The sequence below is a fragment of the Ascaphus truei genome, chromosome 13, assembly GCF_040206685.1.
Source record: "Ascaphus truei isolate aAscTru1 chromosome 13, aAscTru1.hap1, whole genome shotgun sequence".
NCBI lineage: Eukaryota > Metazoa > Chordata > Amphibia > Anura > Ascaphidae > Ascaphus > Ascaphus truei.
Window position 1 is genome coordinate 9,178,051 of NC_134495.1, and position 17,907 is coordinate 9,195,957.

Genomic DNA, 17,907 nt, shown 5'->3' on the forward strand with positions numbered 1-17,907 from the left:
GCCATTTTAGGTGGGGCTCACGGTCAATGTCTATAGGGCTCTCGGTGCAGGTAGAAACTGCCAAGTCAGGGTAGATAAAGGGGCACCCATCAGTCGGACCCCCGGGCAAATTTAAGAACTTAGGGCCATCTTCCTCGCTTAGGGTCTGGCCTACATATATCAGGACAGTACTCCATTGCACGGTGTCATCATACCTTCGCCCTCTAACCCACATACCCGACAGTCCAGGGAGCTTCCGAACCTGCGCCTGGACTTCTAACAAGGGCACGCCAGCCGGGACTGCCCCCACGGCAACCACGCGGTTAGGATTCACGTTTACTTTCAAGGCCCAAGCGTAGACCTCCTGCTTTGAGAGCACCCACATGGTGGAACAAAAATAGGACAATTTAGAATAAAAAACATACAGGGCACCCCAGGTCTGATATCTCAGCAGCGCCTCCAAATGTAGCCCTTTTTGTGAACCGACCGACCCACCCAATATCACATTGGCCCCTCGTGGTCTAACCGGTCCCTTTCCCTGCAACACACCTGCTCTAAGGGACTACTGGTACTGCATAACCTGTGTGGCTCCAGGAGATCTGAGCCTCCGCTAGCTGGGAGCCTGGGGAAAAACCCTTACCCTTACTTGGTGCAGCGCCTCCACTTACCCAGGATCCCCCGTGAGGAAAGATAGCCCTGAGTAAGAAATACAATAACACACAGATACGATAACCAATAACTAACACTTTACTTAACACACATATAACACATTACATAACATAACCATAACCAGATGCTCTACCCGCATCACATCAACCCAATGTCTGGTGTACCCCACCCAGTGTCCTGTGATCACCCCACACCCAATGTCTCGTCCTCCTACGAAAGGTCGTGGGTGACTGCGCAGTCACTATTTAAGCTAGGGCCCAGTTGGTGCACTTAGAATATGGAAGATACCTTCCGAGCACTCCGATGCTCGGGACCGCAACACACTTTCTTCTAAAAGGGTCAGACGTCCGTCTGATCCTATTCCAGGTACTCTGCCGTTGGACCCCAACGAGGGTCCCACCGCTCAACGGGAACTGCAACCGGATCACGGCAACACCAACCGCGTGGGAACAGCAACCGCCTTCCTATCAATACCTACTACTAGAGTGACAGCAACCCTAACCTAGGGCCTGTCCCTGAAGAACCCGCAACCTGGGATGGCTTGGGGAAAACTCCTAGGGCCTGTGGACAATAACCGCCCCCCTTCCCCTAGCTACCCAGTCTCAACTGTATCTGCTAATCCTAGCAGCCTAACACACCTGCAGCCAACATTCAGCTTACACTGTCAGCCTGCAGGGATTCACACCGTGCACACACACTGCACGCACTGCGCACAGCACATGCAGCGACACACACCCAGACAGCTGCAATCACACACAGCCACCTGAATCCCGCAGCAATCCCACTGCTAGCACACTGTGCCTCTTTGATAGTGCCCACAGCACTCTCCGCTGCGACACTACCAAACCCGCACTTCCCACACTCAAGGGTCACCTCCCTAGCTAAGGCGTCCCTCCTCAGTCTAAGGCGTCCCTCTTCAGTTACCCCCTACCCTTACCCGGGAATTGGGGCCTGCCTGGGGATCTAGGGAGAACCCTTACCTGATGCAGGAGCCACGCGCTCCCTGCACCCTTCCTACTCCTTCCTCTGCTCTGCCTGACTGACGCATGCAAAGCCCGGGAAATGTATCTATATTCCCGGGCTGAGCTTCCTCCAGCCCTATTGGCCGCAAGGGAGCACCTGACCTTTGTCTCCCTAAGCCTCCTGGGAGTTGTAGTTCCCAGGGGCGGCCTAAGCATTGGGGCCGCGTGCGCGCTTCTTCCGCGCATGCGCGAACGCCTAATGGCCGCCTCAATCTCCCTCTACTCTTCCCTGCCCTCGCGCGATCTACCTCTAGCCGCCGAGTCCCTCCTGCGCATGCGCGACCTGTCTGGGGCCTTCCCTGAGCTTGCCGGTCCTTGCGCATGCGCGACCTAACGGCTAATGGCGGCGCCCTGCTCTCGGAGCCGCCCGAACCTCCAGGGATGCCGAGTGCTCCCTTCACTGGCCCCCACCCTCGTGAAGCGCCGGCGGGTCCACCGCTGCCTCCGGCGGCACCCGCGACCCCACGGCACTCACGGCAGAAGGTCAGGGATTTAAAATTTACCTCGGGGCTACATATATATATGTATATATATGTATATATATGTATATAGTAGATGATAAAGAACAATAGGCACTCCGTCTGAAAAATCAATAAGATGGGTGCAAATCCTGTATGGTATAAATCAAGGTGATGATTGATAAAGGTCCCGCACGTGGACCGAAACGTTGGAATGATGTCTTGTTATTTTTGACAACCTTCTGGAGTGCTGCCTTTGATATTCGTCGATATACAGTACCGTGTGTAGACGAATATCAAAGGTAGGGAAAGAAAGGGGGGGCAGAAGGGAGAGAGAGGGGGGGCAGAAGGGAGAGAGAGGGGGGGCAGAAGGGAGAGAGAGGGGGGGCAGAAGGGAGAGAGAGGGGGGGCAGAAGGGAGAGAGAGGGGGGGCAGAAGGGAGAGAGAGGGGGGCAGAAGGGAGAGAGAGGGGGGGCAGAAGGGAGAGAGAGGGGGGGCAGAAGGGAGAGAGAGGGGGGGAGAAGGGAGAGAGTGGGGGGGAGAAGGGAGAGAGTGGGGGGGAGAAGGGAGAGAGTGGGGGGGAGAAGGGAGAGAGTGGGGGGAGAAGGGAGAGAGTGGGGGGGAGAAGGGAGAGAGTGGGGGGGAGAAGGGAGAGAGTGGGGGGGAGAAGGGAGAGAGTGGGGGGGAGAAGGGAGAGAGTGGGGGGGAGAAGGGAGAGAGTGGGGGGGAGAAGGGAGAGAGTGGGGGGGAGACGGGAGAGAGGGGGGGGAGACGGGAGAGAGGGGGGGGGAGACGGGAGAGAGGGGGGGGAGACGGGAGAGAGGGGGGAGAGGGGGGGGAGAGAGGGGGGGGAGAGAGGGGGGAGAGAAGGGGGGAGAGAGGGGGGGGGAGAGAGGGGGGGGAGAGAGGGGGGGGAGAGAGGGGGGGGGGAGAGAGGGGGGGGAGAGAGGGGGGGGAGAAGGGAGAGAGAGGGGGGAGAAGGGAGAGAGAGGGGGGGAGAAGGGAGAGAGAGGGGGGGAGAAGGGAGAGAGAGGGGGGCAGAAGGGAGAGAGAAGGGGGCAGAAGGAAGAGAGAGAGGGGCAGAAGAGAGAGAGGGGCAGAAGGGAGAGAGAGGGGGGGAGAAGGGAGAGAGAGGGGGGGAGAAGGGAGAGAGAGGGGGGAGAAGGGAGAGAGAGGGGGGGAGAAGGGAGAGAGAGGGGGCAGAAGGGAGAGAGAGGGGCAGAAGAGAGAGAGGGCAGAAGGGAGAGAGAGGGGGGGCAGAAGGGAGAGAGAGGGGGGGCAGAACGGAGATTGAGGGGGGCAGAAGGGAGATTGAGGGGGGCACAAGGGAGAGAGAGGGGGGCACAAGGGAGAGAGAGGGGGGCAGAAGGGAGAGAGAGGGGGGCAGAAGGGAAAGAGAGGGGAAAGAGAGGGGAAAGAGAGGGGGGCAGAGGGGAAAGAGAGGGGGGGCAGAGGGGAAAGAGAGGGGGGGCAGAAGGGAGAGAGAGGGGGAGAGAGGGGGGAGAAGGGAGAGAGAGGGTGAGAGAAGGGAGAGAGAGGGGGGGAGAGGGGGGAGAAGGGAGAGAGAGGGTGAGAGAAGGGAGAGAGAGGGTGGGAGAAGGGAGAGAGAGGGGGAGAAGGGAGAGAGTGAGGGGGAGAAGGGAGAGAGTGAGGGGGAGAAGGGAGAGAGTGAGGGGGAGAAGGGAGAGAGAGGGGGGAGAAGGGAGAGAGAGGGTGGGAGAAGGGAGAGAGAGGGGGAGAAGGGAGAGAGTGGGGGGGAGAAGGGAGAGAGTGGGGGGGGAGAAGGGAGAGAGAGGGGGGAGAAGGGAGAGAGGGGGGGAGAAGGGAGAGAGTGAGGGGGAGAAGGGAGAGAGGGGGGAGAGAGGGGGGAGAGAAGGGAGAGAGAGGGGGAGAAGGGAGAGAGAGGGGGAGAAGGGAGAGAGAGGGGGAGAAGGGAGAGAGAGGGGGGCAGAAGGGAGAGAGAGGGGGCAGAAGGGAGAGAGAGGGGGCAGAAGGGAGAGAGAGGGGGGCAGAAGGGAGAGAGAGGGGGGCAGAAGGGAGAGAGAGGGGGCAGAAGGACGAGAAGATGGGCAGAAGGGAGAGAGGGGGGGGCAGAAGGGAGAGAGGGGGGGCAGAAGGGAGAGAGAGGGGGGGAGAAGGGAGAGAGAGGGGGAGAAGGGAGAGAGTGTGGGGGAGAAGGGAGAGAGAGGGGGGAGAAGGGAGAGAGGGGGGGAGAAGGGAGAGAGGGGGGGAGAAGGGAGAGGGGGGGTAGAAGGGAGAGGGGGGGGGAGAAGGGAGAGAGAGGGGGAGAAGGGAGAGAGGGGGCAGAAGGGAGAGAGAGGGGGGCAGAAGGGAGATTGAGGGGGGCAGAAGGGAGAGAGAGGGGGGCAGAAGGGAGAGAGAGGGGGGGCAGAGGGGAGAGAGAGGGGGGGCAGAGGGGAGAGAGAGGGGGGGAGAAGGGAGAGAGGGGGTATATATATATATATTTATATATATATATATATATATATATATATATAACGGAAATAGCCGTATTAGTCTAGTTGCGATTTATTCCAGTGCAGAATAAATGAGTTCTTTTTTTATTTGGACTAACAATTTATGTTATAGGACAAGCTTCCGAGAGTTCTCCTCTCTTCCTCGGGTCAGCGATACTGATATACACAGGTTTCTACAATTTAGACAGGGATTGGAAAAGAAAAAAGAAAAAAAAAGGAAGAATAAAGAACAGAGAAGCACTGGAAGGGGGTTAAAACAGAGATAAGGAAGGTGAGAATTAGGGATAAGGGGGGGGGGCTGTACATCCACAGCAGCACAGAGGGGGAAGAGGATGGGGGGGGGGGAAGAGGATGGGGGGGGGGGAAAGAGGATGGGGGGGGATGGGAGGTATAGGATGGCACGAAATCATAAACATAAAATCATACACAGTGACCGCCCGTTCTGATGTACGTGACAGACACAGCATAGCGTGCTTATGGAGCTCCCATTTCCTATAGAGCTAGGCTCTCCCACTGGCGGCCGACAGGCCAAATCCAGCCAATCAAGAGCCTGCATGTGGCCCCTTGAACTTTGTGTCCCTGGTATTTTCATACCTGGGGGGGAGGGGGGGGGGGGCAACTCCAGCCCTCAAGGGCCATCAACAGGTCAGGTTTTAAGGATATCCCTGCTTCAGCACAAGTGTCTCAATCAATGGCTCAGTCAAAGACTGAGCCACCTGTGCTGAAGCAGGGATATCCTTAAACCTGATAAGTTGGTGGCCCTTGAGGACTGGAGTTGGCTACCCCTGTTCATACCAGTTGCTTAGGCATCTAAGTGCAGTGTTTCACTCTGAAACTCACGTGTGATTTAAGGTAATGTAACTATATATGGTGCAGATGCTTTAAAAAGATGGTTTGTTTTTATTGAGAACATGTATGCCTACCTTTATTTATATAGCGCCATTAATGTACATAGCGCTTCACACGGGATAATCCTATAAATAACACATAATGGGGAGAAGCGCTTTCAGACATCAAAGGGACATTTAGGAAAAGGAGTCCCTGCCCCGAAGAGCTTACACTCTGAGTGGCACAGGAGGAACGTACAGAGAGAGAGTAGGAGGGTGTTCTGGTCAGTGCGTCTGCATGTATAGTATCAGCCACGGAGCTACTCATATGCTTCGTTAAGGAGGTGCGTATTAAGGTGGGTCTTAAAAAATGTGCCAACATGCCTTAAGTCCCCGTGATGGGCAAAGCCCTCTGGCACTGATGCAGTTAAGCGCAAGTCGAGAAGGAGCCCTCGCTACGCCTGTCGGGTGATTGGGACGCATGCCGCTGTCAGCGGAAGACGCCACCTGCGGGTAATTATCGCCGGTAATTTCCAGCCCATAATTGCAGCGGAATCCACATAAATGAGAAACCGTTAAAAGGAACAAGACCGCCACGTCTCCCGGCCACTCTTCTCCCGGCAGCCAATCAAAATCTATTATGGGCTTAAGTGCAGCGTAAGAACGCTTCCGAATGAGCAACTGATAAAAGGCCAGCGCAGTTCAAAGCAAACCGGCGCCGATATACTTCCAAATACTGCGGGGGCGCCTACGACGAAGCGAGACGCACAAGTATATCTTAGCAAATCTTTCTTTCGGAAACAAAAGGCTCATCAGCTTTATGGAGAAGGGACAGCTGTGGCACATAATCTGCTCTCCGTAGTAACGCTTTTGCTTAAATTATCGCCACTCACCTTTTTTGCGTTTGCAGTTACGTGCCACTTTTAAATGACCTCTGCCGGTGAATGGTTCCCGCTTGCTAACCCAGTGGGAAACCAGTTTACATGTAAAACTGCCATTGATTTAGCGTTTACACCTGTGTGTGATATTCAAAGGTATCTGCCCAGCCTTTTAACCTGGAAGACTTCAGCACCAGGGCCAGGGACCTGCTCACCAAACCTGCTCCTGGCATTAGCCAGGCTGGCTGTATATACGTCCAGGCAGCAGCGTTTGGCTGGGGAGGCGTCCCTTACCTGCCAGGCTAATTGCCAGTTCGCCCACGCTGCCGGCACTGGGCAGGTGACCTGGGCAGGTGACGGCATTTACGTCCCAGTGGGCCTTAAGCGGGGTGCTCTGCTCGGTATCCCCCCTTGGTTTTTCTTTTAAACTCCACATCCTTCTTCAGTGCACTTTATTTTCAGTTCTAGGTGTAGGTTCCCGGCTGCGGGGTGACTCGGGGGCGAAGCGTCGGCGGACATTCGGTCACGGCAAAAAACGGCCGCGAACAAGTGTCCTAGACCGGTTGCGGGCCCCTCTGGGAGTGGAAGGGGTTAAATGCCTTCTTTTGTTGGCCGCAAAACGCATGAAATGACTCAGATATTCGCCTTCCCGTCAAATGGAAATATTTCTCAGAGAGATGTCATGGACGGAGGTTCTGTCGGGTCGCAGCGCCGGGTCGCAGTGTCGGGTCGCAGTGTCGGGTCGCAGCGTCGGGTCGCAGCGTCGGGTCGCAGCGTGTCGGGTCGCAGCGTCGGGTCGCAGCGTCGGGTCGCAGCGTCGGGTCGCAGCGTCGGGTCGCAGCGTCGGGTCGCAGCGTCGGGTCGCAGCGTCGGGTCGCAGCGTCGGGTCGCAGCGTCGGGTCGCAGCGTCGGGTCGCAGCGTCGGGTCGCAGCGTCGGGTCGCAGCGTCGGGTCGCAGCGCCGGGTCGCAGCGTCGGGTCGCAGCGTCGGGTCGCAGCGTCGGGTCGCAGCGTCGGGTCGCAGCGTCGGGTCGCAGCGTCGGGTCGCAGCCTTGCTGCAGAATTCTGACATTCAGGATTTCCGGGTAATATTGCGAGCAGCGGAGGCCACAGAAAGGCCGTGTGACGGGAGAGGCCGGGGCGGCAAACAAGGACAATAATGGATTTTACATCGCAGAGGGAACACACTGTCCCCCCCGCCCGTCCCTCTTTGGCAGACTATCTATTCTAGATCAATAATCCTGTCTGTTCTAGATAAATCACACCCTATATTGTTTAATTGGGCCTGGAAATGACACGGATATTGATTTACTTCCTTTCCACGGTGTCGGTGAGTCACAGAATGCGCAAACCCGGCCATGTTCACGGAGACGCGCTCAGCCAGGGGCAGCCAACGCCAGTCCTCAAGGGCCACCAGCAGGACAGGTTTGAAGGATATCCCTGCTTCAGCACAGGTCGTTGACTGAGCCACTGAGTGAACCACCTGTACTGAAGCAGGGATATCCTGAAAACCTGACCTGTTGGTGGCCCTTGAAACCCATGAAACACTGTATATACAAAGGTACAGCACACCTTACTGCTCATTCAACTGAATAAACTGCAAGGTGCCGTATGCGTAGGTGTGGCAAGTGGCTTCTCCAAAAATACTTGGCACAATAGTGAAAGGTGCAACGCGCTCTACAAACACACACACACACACACCCCTCTCACCTCTCTCTGCTCCGTGCAGTTTCCTCCTCTCCTTGGCCCCACCCCAAAGCTCCTGAGACCTCCTCCTGATTGGCTGCATTACCTAGTAGCAGCCAATCAGGATGGAGGAAGCTACCCAGCCCCCTGCTCTCTCCGTCCTCGGGAAAATCCTGCGGCCCCCCCAAGCCGATAAGGTCACTATGTCCAGAGAGGTAATACCGGTATACACACACACGCCCAGAGAGGTAATACCGGTATACACATACATGTCCAGAGAAGTAATACCGGACACACACATGCCCAGAGAGGTAATACCGGTATACACATACATGTCCAGAGAGGTAATACCGGACACATACATGTCCAGAGAGGTAATACCGGACACATACATGTCCAGAGAGGTAATACCGGACACATACATGCCCAGAGAGGTAATACCGGACACATACATGTCCAGAGAGGTAATACCGGACACATACATGTCCAGAGAGGTAATACCGGACACATACATGTCCATTAAGGTAATACCGGACACATACATGTCCAGAGAGGTAATACCGGACACATACATGTCCAGAAAGGTAATACCAGACACATACATGTCCAGAGAGGTAATACCGGACACATACATGTCCAGAGAGGTAATACCGGACACATACATGTCCAGAAAGGTAATACCGGACACATACATGTCCAGAGAGGTAATACCGGACACATACATGTCCAGAGAGGTTATACCGGACACACACGTCTATTATTAGCTCTAATGTTTTACTGGACAGAGTGTCCAAATACAGGACAGTCCGGTTCAATACTGGACACCTGGAAACCCTCTGTTTTAGCAATAATTTGGCTCTGATAGGGTTAAAGCGTCTCTAGCAGGGTCAAAAGTACGTGACATTTGCTTGCAATAATTATTGGAGGAATTCCAACGTCCCATCAAAACATACTGTATGTAGCATCCATCTCCCCGCATGCTACGCCGTGACAAAAGTGATGGATTATACGCGGCCCACGTTAGATCATAGTCACTGCTGCCCCTCGTGAATTTAAACAGCGTATCTGAATAACGACCTGGTAAGCGATCAATAACCCAGAGTTATCACTTTCTCCGGCAGATCGACGCGTACATGTGGACAAGCCCAGACCTTCTGCATCCCGACTGCTGCGTGTGATAGCTGGAATATAGCAGGGGCGCTGGAATCATGGACGCTGAAGCAGCAAAACGGGACATTTTATGGGTTTTTATTTAAATAAATCAGTTCCGTAGTATTAGATAAAAGTGACTGAAATGAGTTATAATTAGGCGGGTGTCTCCCATGCACGGCAGGGAATGGGCCAGAACTTCCGCTGCGATTCATTGGTGTCGTATCACGCCGCTAGAAATCTAACATATTACGATCAGCAACATTTCGGGACATAATGTGTGTGCCGGGGGGGGGGGGGCATTTGGGGGGCATTTTGAAACATGGCTTAAAGCAGCAAAATATGTGAGATCTTAATGTGTTTGTTTGTTTTTAATAAAATCAGTGCTGTAGTATTAGATAATAGTGACTGTTTATTTATTTATTATTATTATTATTTTCAACACTTAATGCCATTTTTTAATGAGTTTTTAAGCATCATGGCACTTCGCTGTGTCGCCGCCTCTTTGCTGCCGCCCTTCTGCTCCTTTGGAATCCCAGCGTCAAACGACGCCACGAACGTGAAGTCGCACGGTGGTGCGTTGCCATGGAAACGCAACGTCATTTTTTAAAGAGACGCATGTGAGGAGGGGGTGTAGCTACCGCGCTATCTTTCCCAGCGAGGGCTCCACCTGTATATATTACTTCAAATGACTTCTGTTCACGATGGTGGGGCTCTCGTCTTCGGTCCACAAGCCCCCACCCCCCAACATGTCAGGTTTTAAGGGTATCCCTGCTTCAGCACAGGTGGCTCAATCAGAAGACTGAGCCACCTGTGCAGAATGAGGGACTGATTGAGCCACCTATGCTGACACAGGGACATATTGAGGCACCTGTGCTGAAGCAGGGACTGATTGAGCCACCTGTGCTGAAGCAGGGACTGATTGAGCCACCTGTGCTGAAGCAGGGACAGATTGAGCCACCTGTGCTTAAGGAGGGACTGATTGAGCCACCTGTGCTGGAGAAGAGACTGATTGAGCCACCTGTGCTGAAGCAGGGACTGATTGAGCTAGCTGTGCTGAAGCAGGGACTAATTGAGCCACCTGTGCTGAAGCAGCAACAGATTGAGCTACCTGTGCTGAATCAGGGATATCCTAAAAACCTGACCTGTTGGGGGGGTGGGTGAGGGTGTTGAGGACTGGAGTTGAAATCCCCAGTACAGTGTGTTGCAGAGGAAGGTGCCTGATAATACATTGGCATCAAATGTCTCTGGTAATACGATAAACCTGTTGTGTCTGCTACAGCCGCGTAAACAGATGGAATTAGAACCGTCAGATCCCGGAAGGTCCCAAAGTCACCAATTACCATATAACCTTCCAGTGTAATTACCGCCAGCAACAGCACAAGATACATTTTAAGTTGATCGAAAGCTAAAGAGGGCTGTCTGTTGTGACTGCAGCATCACTTGGGAATTAATACCGTTTAAAAGCAACATATTCTATACCCCGAACAGTAACAACTCATTCTGTGTATAACAGCGTTTCCCACATTTCTATTCTACGCCGCCGTAAATATGAACGCGACTTCTTGCGCACAGCTGTGTCAAAGTATCTTATATTTATCTTGTATGTATATATATTGTATTGTATTGTATGTCTTTATTTATATAGCGCCATTAATGTAATTAGCGCTTCACAGTAGTAATACACGTGGTAATCAAATAAATAACAGATAATATAAATAACAGATCATGGGAATAAGTGCTTTAGACATAAAAGTAACATTAAGGAAGAGGAGTCCCTATATATCTTTACTTGTATAGGGCCCCTCGTGTACGTAACGCAGTAATACACGGGGCGAAATTATTGGAGGCGTCATGGGAATAAGCGCTACAGACATAAAGTAATCATTAGGAAAAGGAGTCCCTGCCCCGAAGAGCTTACAATCTAAGTGTTATAGAGCTAAGTTACAGAGACAGTAGCATGGTGTTCTGGTCAGTGCGTCTGCAGGGGGTCAAGGTAAATGCATATGAGATATATCATATCAGCCAAGGGACTTGTACTTTGGCGTTACTTAAATGCTTCATTAAAGAGGTGTGTTTTAAGATAGGCCTTACATTTGCAGCCCAAGCAATATCCACGTGTGTGTTTTTTTTAACAAATCAGTTCTGTACTATGAGAAAATATTTGTAGCATTTTTTAAACCACTCAATGACATTTTTAATGTATTATAATGTAACAAGCATTTTTTGTTTCTATAGCAACCATTTACAACGTCACATCCCTGTCCTTTTCTGCAACAGGCTCTGGCACACCCCTTTTTGAGCCCCTCTCTCTAGCAGTGCATCCATTGTATCTAGTGACTGCCTGGTCACATGATCTTCCCCAATTAACTTTGCATCTTTGGTCCTCTTCTGCTGCACTGACGCCCATTTAGTGAACCCCCGAGTCAAATCTTCGCCGACTGATCGGCAACTTAGCTAATTACTTATCGTTGTGCGGTTTGTATTGATGCGCGTATTAAAGGGAAAAAAACTAAAATAAATAAAAACGGCAGCTTTAGGCCAGGTCCTCATTGGCCGCGGCGGCGCGCGCTACGGCGTGCACGCCGCACCCCAGATACGCGCCTCTATCAGGCAGGCCCCAGTAGCTTCTTGGGTGGGCGCTCCCGTATCGCGATGGCGTGTGCGCTTGCAGGGAAGACAAGAATGTTGTCTACCTGTGCCGCGACGCGATCACGTGGTCATCAGGCAGCCAATGGAAGGGCGGACATGCCCCAGCAGGGCCGCGCCACACCCATCATGGCCGCGCCGCCGCGTCCATCCCATCGCTCCCCTACAGACCGCAGATCGCGGCTTTTATCTGTGCACGCACCGGCAGGCCGCCAGGCGCGCGTGCAGCTGTAAACACGGGGGGCCGGAGGATGGAGAGAGAGGATTAATGCACGCCCCCTTTCTAACCCCTCCGGCATCCAAAGTGTTAAAAAAACAAAAATAATCTTATGCCGGTTCCTAAATGTCAGTTGAATGCGCTATTTATAAAGTACGCCGCATATTAATGAGCGCCGCGGTCGTGCTGCATTTAGTAATGTGGCGTAGCTTTATGTAAACAGCAGATTTAGCGACAGATGAGACAGGTTTTTCTTTGGCGTTTACGATAACTTTTCATTAACATGCCAAATCCACATCCGTGTAGCTGGTTGTATGACGTGCGCAGAATCCACGCGTGACGCGTCCCCATCCTAGGTGAAGCTGAAGCCCGTCGGCGCGGATGCAAGCTGTCCAACGGCAGCGGAGATCGTAACGTCAACTCTTTGCGTGGCGCCAATAGCCGACATGCGACTCGTAAACTGTCCTCACGTTAGAGTTTGGCGGAAACAAGCGCAGAAGACGGTTGGCGGGGGGCGGGGGGTTAATTTAACGACTGCCTGCGGAGGAGAGGGGGCATGTCTGGTCTTAATGTATTTAATGAGCTGAACACATGAGCACTTTAGGACGCGATTATAGTAGGCGCGGACGCCTGTCGCCTGAGCGACGGGGAGGCGTGGCAGAGGTGTGGCCGTGATGAAACAAGGGTGGTTCGCCCTCATTGGCTGTACTGCTCCCGTCACGCGCCCGTGACGCGAAAAGACAAAATGTCTGCGTCTCATAAATATGGCTCGTTTACGTCAATACTTCGGCCTAAATATGTTGCGCCTGCAGCCATGTCCCGGTCACCCTATCCCAGCAGGTCCCTTACGTCCCACGTTCTGCTGTCTCGCGTCTTTCTTCCGCTGCAGAGAGGGAAGAAGGCTGCAAATATTTTGGCCAAAGTAATGAACCGATGACGTCACCCGTCGCCGTCGCCACCCGCGAAAGTTATAATTAGATTTTCCGCGACTGTCGCCAGCAATGTCACGAAAGGGGGCGGGCCGCGGTCTCTGATTGGTTTAGAGACAGTCACGTGTGGCGACTGTCTCTAAAAAAAAAATCAAAGAGACCCGGCTTCAAAAAATTTGGCCGCGACGTCGGCGTTGCGATTACTATAAGCGCTGGCGACGGAGACAATGTATTTGATTTGGAGCGCTGTCACGTCGCCGTCGCAAGGCACTATAAGCACAGCCTTAGGCCGCGATTATAGTGGCGGCGTGCGCACGCACGCACGACGGTGTGCATGACGTCACGCGCGAATCTTGCTCACGCGAAACATGCACTGAGGCTGGAGCCGATGGGGGGGGGGGGTGCATCCATCATGTGTTCAACATGTTGCCAGCGTCAAATGTAATTTGAAACGACACAGGACACGTCATATGTATGAAGTCTTCATACATGCTACACATATGTTTTTCTAAACGTTTCTTTTTAGCGCTGAAATTCTCGTCCCAACACAAATTTGAAAAACATATGTTGGTGCAAAAGCCCCCCTGTGTGCTTATTAGGCTAACCCCGCTGGCAGTGAAGGGGTTTAAAAGATGAAGGACTCCGTCCCAGCGCAGGTCATTTCCAAAATTGCCGTGATCCCTGCTGACTTGTAGAGCATTTATTGGGGCCACAAACAAATGCTTTTCCCTCTGTACTTCTGCGAAACGGAAAACTGCGGAACGATTTGACAGTGAGATCTACATTTAGACGGAAAATAAATGCAATTTCTAACAGAAATGTTTATCTTTTAAGGAAACCGTGTCAGTAGATGCCACCTGTCACTGCATCTGTTGCTCACATACACCTATTTTTGATCCTCATGGCCATTAATATGCAGTACTGTGAATAATACATTTACACCCTGACACCTGCATAATACCTTGGCACATCGCATTGAGGTGTAAAGAGGAAAACTACAGGTGTTGTTAATACAGGCAGTCCTCGTTTTACAACGCTTCGCTTTACAACGAATGGCTTATCCAACGCTGTGCAATGCATACCTATATTCATTTTTACAACGCCAAAATGGCTTATCCAACGCTCTTACGATGCTTTGCAACGTTGTGTATGTGTGTATACAAAGTCACATCCCCTTCCTCTTCTGAAAGAGGCACACCCCTTTTTTGAGCCCTGTCCCCTCTCTAGCAGTGTGCCAATTGTATCTAGTGACTGCCTGGTCACATGATCTTCCCCACAGAACTTTGCATCTTTGGTCCTCTTCTTCTGCACAATCACAGGAGAACGGACTGATCGGCAACTTAGCTAATTACTTATCATTGTGTGGATTGTATTGATGCGCATATCAAAGGGGAAAAACAATTATTTGAAAAAAAAAAACTGGCCGCTTGGAGTGCTGCTTTAAATGCGTAATCCCACACATACTGTACATACAGATATAGGATGAGTATCTGTCTTCTATATTTAACACGGGTTGAACTCCATGGACATATATGTCTTTTTTCAACCTCACCTGCAACTATGTACGATGGCTGTAAGATAGAGCAGCGGTGCGCAAACTGGGGGGCACTAGATTTTCTTGGGGTACGCGGCAGTTATAGAGGTCCCGCGCTCCCCCCCCAGGCATTTAAATTAAATGCCGGGGGGGGGGGACCACGCGAAGCCTCTATAACACACTTACCTTACTTTCCAGCGACGTGTCGTCCTGGTATCCAAGGGCCACCAACAGGTCAGGTTTTCAGGATATCCCTGCTTCAGCACAATTGGCTCAGGAGCCACTGATTGAGCCACCAGTGCTGAAGCAGGGATATCCTAAAAACCTGACCTGTTGATGGCTCTTGAGGGTTGGAGTTGGCTGCTCCTGACTTAGATTGTAAGGTCTACGATTGCAGTCAACGAATGAGTCCAGGATTGAGCCACCTGTGCTGAAGCAGGGACATAATTAAAACCTGACCTGTTGGGGGCCCTTGAGGACTGAAGTTGGCCTCCCATGATGCAGAGCACGTGGGGCGATGGAGAATGAGATTAGAGAGCGAGAGAGCGCTCGATGTTGTGTAAGAAAACAGCTTATGACGAGAGTGGCAGAACCTGACCTGTTTCGATTCAGGACTTTATCACAAACATTTTTTTTGAAAAATGAGCAAGTTTGTGACATTTGGGCTAATTTATTAGCATTTGAAATTTTTCAAAAAGTTGTTTTTTCCCCTCCAAGTTATGTAAAAAAACACCAAGATCACTGATGTCATCAGCACAATGGTCATTCGACCTTATCATTTTTGGGAGGTGAAACTATTCTGGGTGGGAGGGAGTGAGTGGGTGGGAGTAAGGAGTGGGTGGGTGGGTGAGGGGGAGGGAGTGGGTGGGTGAGGGGGAGGGAGAGGGTGGGTGGGGGGGAGGGAGGGAGGGAGTTGGGGGGAAGGGAGGGAGTTGGGGGGAGGGAGTTGGAGGGGAGGGAGTTGGAGGGGAGGGAGGGAGGGAGTTGGAGGGGAGGGAGGGAGGGAGTTGGAGGGGAGGGAGGGAGGGAGTTGGAGGGGAGGGAGGGAAGGGAGTTGGAGGGGAGGGAGGGAGTTGGAGGGGAGGGAGGGGAGGGAGGGAGTTGGAGGGGAGGGAGGGAGTTGGAGGGGAGGGAGGGAGGGAGTTGGAGGGGGGGGAGGGAGTTGGAGGGGGGGAGGGAGTTGGAGGGGGGGGAGGGAGTTGGGAGGGAGGGAGTTGGGGGGGAGGGGGGGAGGGAGTTGGGGGGGAGGGGGGGAGGGAGTGGGGGGGGGGGGGGAGGGAGTTGGGGGGGAGGGAGGGAGTTTCTGATCCTGGCAAGAAAATGTTTGCCCAATATGTTTTTGCAAACTATTTGGAGAGGTTTGTACTCTCTCTTAGCCGTCGGACACTTTTCTCCTCTGAGGAATCCAAGCAATATCCAAGATAAATCACTTCTGCAGTATTAGATAATACTTACTACATTTTTTTTTCTTAATCATCGCTTAATGCCAGATTTAATTAGTGTTAATATACTGCACATCCGGTTTCTATAGCAGGTTTTAGCCCACCTCCCCAGCAGTGCAAGATCTTTGCAACACTTTCCTGTTTCTGATCATTTGTTGCCAATGTTCCCAGCAGTTTGAGCTGCAAACTGTAACAATAGATAATGTTACCATACCAATATAAGGATACATTGTAGCTGCTGAGTTACACTGACGGAAGGATTGATGGAAACTGAAAGGCGGCCATTTAGTGAACCCTGGGAAGCAGCATCTTTGCTGATCGATGCCGGGAGAACGAATCAATCGGCAGCTTAGGTAATTAGTTTTCAATAACGGTAACCAAAGGCGGCATATACTAAAACAATAAATGTAAGCGCACCCCCTCTACAATATGTTTTAAGAATGTCCCCCCAATAATCCATCTCTCTATGCAGAATGCTTGGGTGCCCCCTCCATGTCTTGGGGCCAATTAGTGGAAGAGACGACGCTTCCTGGCCTCCCTGGGAAGGGGGGATGATAGTTACATAGTAAGGTACACGATGCTCTGCTGTTGCTATTAATAGCATCATTCACAAGTACCAAATAATACTCTCCTCTGCTTCCTTTTAGGACCTGATTCCGTTCCCAGAAGTCGTCCCATAGCAACACAGCTTTGTCTTCTTCCTGGAAGCCGCCTGCGCAGCGTGGGCTGCGTGTCACCACAGTGCACGCACGAGGCGCGCCAACCAGCGCTGCGGGAGATACAGACCCCCCCCCCTATTCACTGCCCGCCTGAAATAGATGATGCTGTAATCAGACCGCGCTAGGCCGGCCATGTCTTTAAATAAACGTAGTGCTAATACAGAGAGAAAAGGAGTTCCTAATACAGAGAGAAAAGGAGTTCCTAATACAGAGAGAAAAGGAGTTCCTAATACAGAGAGAAAAGGAGTTCCTAATACAGAGAGAAAAGGAGTTCCTAATACAGAGAGAAAAGGAGTTCCTAATACAGCGAGAAAAGGAGTTCCTAATACAGAGAGAAAGGGAGTTCCCATTTCAGCAGCGATCAGATGAGCAGAAGTCTCCGTGGCAGGCCACGGTTCCTATTGTTTACGCCACATGAAGCTGGATTTGCGGGGTTTTCGAGCCCTGTTATTCGTGGCTCTTGTATGTTGGCCGTGCCACGTCTGATGCAGTTTCCCAATAAGTGCGTGGCTGGTTTGTAAACATTGGGTGACATGTGGGTGACACGTGGGTGACACGTGGGTGACACGTGGGTGACACGTGAGTGACACGTGGGTGACATGATGTTTTGCTGGGACTCTGTATTAATAATAATCCTGAACCCCACTGCCGGACTTTAATGTATCAGGGTACAGCGGGGGTGGGGGGGCCACTCCAGTCCTCAAGGGCCACCAACAGGCCAGGTTATCAGGACATGCCTGCTTCAGCACAGATGATGCAGTCAAAGACTGAACCACTGACTGAGCCACCTGTGCTGAAGCAGGCAGTGGCAGATTTCCCATCAGCCCCGGGCCGAGGGCAGCAACATTTTGAGGCGTCAAAAATGTCCGCCCTCATACCCAGATGCCGCGCTCTCCGGCCTGCCGGGCCTGATGGGAAGGCGCTTGCACGTGGCGGCTGCCTCCTCGCTGTCGCCCTCCTCCTGCTTCCAAATTGCAGGGTCTAGTGACGCCACGCGGCGTCTCGTTGCCATGGCAATGTGACGCCCTGCGGCATCACGGTGATGCCCACGGCGTCATTTGGTGCTGCGATTCGGATGGAGGAGAACGGCGGCAAGAAGACGGCCGCCACGGGTAAGTGCCACGTGGCGACAGGTCTTGAAATCCGCCGGTGGAAGCAGGGGTGTCCTGAAAACCTGACCTGTTGGTGGCCATTAAGGACTGGAGTTGCCCACCCCTGGGGTACCGTCACTTGCTGCATTTTGAAGGGACTCCATTTTGATGACGCTTGTTGC